Consider the following 6,377-nt stretch of genomic DNA (forward strand, 5'->3'; position numbering starts at 1 on the left):
CCCAAACCCCATATTCCTTATTTTCTACTTCATATATTTCAAACCCCATCTTTATTTCCATTCCAAACCACAATTCCCACATTTGCTTATTCATAAAACAAACTCCCACATTACCTTATTCTTAAAACAAACCCCACATTATCTTATTCATAAAACAAACTCCCTCATCTTATTCATAAAACAAATACATCAATCGGATACATCGACATTCTCGTCATCACTAGAAACATCATCATTTTCATTAAACTCGTCTTCAACAGCTTCGTCTGTGGCATCATCGGTAAGATCTTCGTACTCGTGATTATGCGGATCAATGAGAAGGATGTCATCAATTTCTTGTTCAGGTTCCTCGACTTCATTTATCTGTTCTTCTTGCAATGGTGGTTCTTCTCCACTGATGATTCGTCCTCGAGGTGTAACTTTGATCACTGCTAACCAATTTATACCTGAATCTCTCATCCGAGGGTATGGAAGGAAGCTAACTTGGTGGATTCAAAATTTCCTCGCTAAATACACGTAAACTATTTCCTCGTAAATAACACGCAAAGTTTACGTCGTATTTACGAGGAAATTGTTTTTCCTCGTAAAATACTCGTTAAATTACATCTACTTTACGACGAAACACTTTTGTCGTTACGTTACGAGGAAATAACGATGACTTTAGTTTTCCACGTAAGTTCCTCGTAAAATCGACGTAAATTTACGAGGATTGTTTTTCTTCGTTAAATTTCCTCGCTAAGTATGTGTTTTCTTGTAGTGTAGTATCAAATGGTGATTTATTTATGTTTTTAAAAATCATATTTTTTAACTGAACTAGAATAAAACTAGAAAAATCAACTCGGTTGAACTGAAAATACAAATAAAACCAATTAAACCCAACCAAAAACAAACCAAACAAAACTAAAACCGAACAGAAATCAAAACCTAACCAAACCGAGCATAAACCAAACTATATTAATTTTGGTTGATTTTGGTTCAAGTTTTCTTAGACCCAAATAACCCAAACCAAACCTAACGCAAACCGAACATGTAGTTAAACCGAAATGCCCACCCTTAATCTCAATATCACTTCAAAAGGGTTTTTCGATTGAAAAAACCATCGAAGTCATAGCGAACAAACAAAAAAATGGTTGCAAAAGAAAGTATATTTTGAACAAAAAAGCATCACGTCCCACGCGTAGGGGCCGGCCCTAGTAGTCATATAAATAACTAATTTAGTTAAGAGGTTGAATTTCATCCATTATGTGACTATAATATATATGATTATGATATAGTATGGAATACTCGACACAAACACATAAGCTTTTTATTTCTGTGTATGTCCATAATACCTAATTAATTGAGTGGTCAAAGTTAGTGTGATAGCTTGGGAATGTTATATTAAACTATACTATATCTATTAAATAGATATGAATGAACAATATATCTACACCAATAGTACATCACGAAGAGGAAGAATAAGAGAAAGCGAAAGAAAAGAGAGATGAAAAAGAAGATGAAGAGAAAAAAAGGATGAAACACAAAGAGAAAGAAAGTTATAGTCTTATATATATAAAAGTTTTTGAGCATTTTTCTTAAACTTGAAAAAAGAGATCGTAAAATGATTGTTCTATTCTATTTTTCAAATAGAATAAAACAAAAAAATACTAAATATGAGTGTGAAAGGTGAATATTCAGAATCATGAAACTTATGACAAAATAAAATTTGCAGAAGGATTGAAGGTTGTTGCCATGAATGATGGAGGAGAAGAACTACCTCAAAAGGTGGAAGAGGAGAAAAAGATATGTTGGGAAGAGGTAAAGAGATTACGGGTGGCGATGGTGGTGGTGATGAAACAATTGAACGTAGCGATGTTACATGTGGGATCTTTTATAGTAACTGATGGTGATGGAAGAGGAGGAGGAGGACAAGACGAGGAGATGATGCAACAATACATGTTGTGTTGTACTATTTTATGTTTATCAAATGGAATAGTACAATGCAACGTGTACTGTTCATCTTCCCAATAGTTCTACGCATCCTCTGTTTCTCAATCCACATATATTAAAATTAGTAAAATTGTAAACCCAAACAAAGATATGAAGAAAAGTGATCAGACACAGTTGTTGGATCAGATGATTGCATGGCATGCGAAGTATCACTTTCCAAGAATTTCATAAAACTTGTAAATGATCATGAGATGAAAAAAAAGAAAACAAAGATCAATATAAATTTTAGAAAAGATAAAATAGTTTCAGAAGAATGAGATCAACGATGTAAGTGAGAGTAAAAATGAAACAATGGGATAAAAGGCATTTTTTGTCTTTATACATATTATATAAAGAATATCATATCCAAAGAATTATTATAGTTATAAACTTGATTTTTGGTATTGCTATGTATATGCAATCCAATTTCCAAGTAAATCGAGAAACTTGATCAATGGGTGTTGAGTCAAGCAAAGTCGATAGAATATGAATTGGTTCATATCGAGACATAGCATGACCTTGTGAAGCAGGATCCAGAACGGAGATTGGCGACGATTAACCCTTTTTAATCATATTTCATCATATTCGTTCAAAAATAAATAAAAATAAAATATTAGCTGCACATCTCATTCTCACTTACACTAACTGACGACAATCATCTTTTCCAAATCGTTCATCATCAGGCCCGATTGTTTTTTTTTTTTTTGTAGTTTTTAGATTTTGGTTTTTGATTTCACGTTTTTGGATTTTAGTTTTTGAATTTTAGCTTTTGGATTTGAGTTTTTTAATTTTAATTTTTAAATTTTGATTTTTTATTTTGCAGTAGATTTAAGTTTTTCGAAAAACACAAATGGTGACTTTAAATTTTAGATTTTCTTTGTTTCTAAATTCTGAATTCTATTTTCTAGATTTTGTTTTTCTAAAATTTGATTAATGATTTCTTTGACCCCTACGTGAAAGGGGTCGAGGCAGAGTGATTGCTAAGAAACTTTTTTCTTATGTATATACTTATTTTCCTTGACGGTTAAAGAAATTTGAAAGTATGAACACCAACTCAAAAGTTCTCAGTTCTTTGGTAAAGTGAGCATTTAAATCCGCAACCATTTGAAACCAGCAAGTCTAATACCTAACGCGTGATTTTATTCCATAACTAATCGTTGATTTGGCAAATTAGTGACTAAAAAAACCAGCCATAAACGACTCATATTTGTTTTATATTAAATATCCTTGCATTGAACATGAATAACTCGCCAAATTCAAACCCTAACTTTGAGTGATGACGATTTTCGGCTATGATAAAGGCGATCCCCGGTGATAAGAAAGCAAATTCGGCCTAATCACTGAAACAAATATCACCGGATATCGCATTAATCGTTGCCGGAAATCATCTTCACTCAAAATTAGGGTTTGAATTTGATATGTTTCTTGTGTTTCGGACAGCGGGTTCACCTTTTAACAGTCAAATTTACAAAGCTTCAATTTGATTATCTAAAAGATATCCAAATTTGATTAAGGCCATGTTCGTTTCGCGGTCGCTAGCGTCAGTGACCTGTTCCAGCGTCTAAACGTTGTTGCTTAAAAATTTTGACCGCGAGAAATTCAGCATTTCCACCAAAAACCTGCAATAAAAAAAGCTTTCAAAAGACAAAAACACCCTCGATCTATCTTCAAAATCACAAAACAATATCCTTGATCCTAAAACTCTCTCACGCCTCTCTTCACCATCTCTCAGGCCTCATATTAAAAATAAAAATTGAGTAAAAAAATTAAATAACTATAATCATATTTTTGTGAAAAAATTAAATAAATAATTTAAATGCAAAGATCTGGTCGTAGGCGACACTGAAACGAACAACTCAGCGATAACCGCTGCACGACATGGAAACGAACAATCCAACAGCAACCGGTGCAATCAACCGCGTGACATGGAAATGAAAAATTATCCGGGACATCAAGTCGCAGCCGCTGGTCGCTGGTCGCTGATGCTGGCGACAACCAAACGAACATGGCCTTCTTAACAGTCAAATTTACAAAGATTTATAGTTGATTAACATGGCCAAGTTGAAGAATTTAGAGATAATCAGCACATGGGGTACCAGTGGCGGAGCCACAGGGGGTCATCTGAAAATTATAAAACTTAACTTGCTTATAACATATCTATTTTCGGGCTTTTTGAAAAATTGACCTACAACTCAAAGTCAAACACAAAACTAACCTCTTTTTTTTTTGGAAATTAGTTTTGCCTTATTCACCCCCACAAGTTCATATAATTCACGAAAATGTCATTAATTTTTTTATTTTTTTTTTTGAAAATGACATTTTTACTCTCTCGCCCTCATCATCTTCAAGTAATTACAAGATTGTCATTGTCATCAATACCCTAACCACCATGAACAACCAATTTAAAGCTCTTAATGCTCCCAAAATCGATTTACCCTTCTTATTTCTCCATTCTTATGAACTAAACACAACATCTCTCTTACTTTCTCTCCACATTAAGCTAAAAAAATCCAAGATTTTGATTCTACATTTTTTATGGTTCATAGAGTCATAGAAGCTAACGATTCTGGGGGGGTCACTTTCGTTTGAGATTATGTGTCTTTGGAGAAGCCTTATGTGTGCTAAGAAAGTTATCTCACCAATTTAAGGTATGAAATCGAGTTTTTTTCAGATCTGTTCACCCAGACGACTTACGCTGTAGACGACTTACCCGGAAGTCGTCTGGTCAATGCAGAGGTTATTTTTGCAGTTGACTTTGAAATCTGTTTTCTGAGACGATTGAAATATAAGTCGTCTGCTTTTGTTTGGTTACAAAAAAATCTCCAAAGAACCTAGACGACTTACATGTAAGTCGTCATAGGTTAGTTTTGCAATTGACTGGATTATTTTACAAGTTTGACTTTCCTGGATGACTTACATTTCAGTCGTCTGGTGGAAAATTGAAATATCAATATTTTATTAAAACCCGACGACTTACATGTCGTAGGTTAGTTTTGCAATTGAAAAAAAAAACTTCAATATTTAATTATACTCAGACGACTGAATTGTAAGTTGTCTATATATAATTAAATATTGAAGTTTTATTTTTCAATTGCAAAACTAACCTATGACGACTTAATTGTAAGTCTTCGAGTTTTAATAAATTATTGATATTTCAATTTTTCACCAGACGACTGAAATGTAAGTCGTCCAGGAAAGTCAAACTTGTCAAATAATCCAGTCAAATGCAAAACTAACCTATGACGACTGAAATGTAAGTCATCTAGCTTTTTGGAGTTTTTTTTTAACCAAACAAAAGTAGACGACTTATTTTTTAGTCGTCTCAGATAACAGATTTCAAAGTCAATTGCAAAAATAACCTTTGCGTTGACCAGACGACTTATATTTTAGTCGTCCAGAAGACATAGATTGAAGTCATCAGCGTCGACCTAAATGGGCGACTTCTCTGGAAGTCTACTAGACGACCTACGTGGATGTTGTCTGCGTCAATGTTTAATAAACTTACATTTTCTCTAAAACTATAAACACTTTTTAACATTTTCTTGTTAATCATGTTTATAATGAATATGTGGGGTACTGAATGAAATTTATAACTTAATTGGTGATATTTATGAGGTTACCAACATTCACGTTAATTAAAGTTTCTAACTGATCCGAGAAGACTTCCGTAGAAGTCTTCTACACTAGTTTTTAAGTATTCTACGCTAGTTTTTGAATAACTTGTATTTTTAAGAGTGATAAGTAACTTCGAGATATTTAAAACTCATATTTTCAAAATATGTTTTATCCCTTAGTTTTACTAAATTTGACTAAGTTTTTCAACACAGACTTATAAAAAATATGATATGCTTTGACAAGTTACTATTGTTTGTTTCCATCTCTTAAGTATTATTGTTATAGACACTAATGATGATTATTGTTATGAGTTGGAAGAACGATTAAAATGTTTCTTAAGATGTTGTATCAATATGAAGCTACCAACATTCTTGTTTATTAAGAAGAAAAAAAAGCCATTGGAGTTTATTATTGCATATAAGAAATCCAAAGATAAGAAAAAGGCTATTGAAGTCTATTATTCATTGATTTGTAAATGTGTAAACACATTGTTAGCACATGTATTACATCTTGGAAAATATTATTACTGATTTTACAAAAAATTCACAACTAAACGAGTAAACATGCAAATCACAAAACACACCACAAACAAAACTATTATAGATCATTCCTCTACAAAGACAAGCTTGTACTCCACTTGATATGGAAGAAGACTTCGTCAGAAGACTTCCGGGAAGTCCAGACGACTTCCAAGAAGTCCAGACGACTTCCAGGAAGTCCAGACGACTGAAATGGAAGTCGTTTGGAAGACTTCCTGGAAGTCGTCTAGTGCATTATATTTTAGACGACTAACA

Source organism: Brassica oleracea, chromosome C1 (genome assembly GCF_000695525.1).
Source record: "Brassica oleracea var. oleracea cultivar TO1000 chromosome C1, BOL, whole genome shotgun sequence".
Lineage (NCBI taxonomy): Eukaryota > Viridiplantae > Streptophyta > Magnoliopsida > Brassicales > Brassicaceae > Brassica > Brassica oleracea.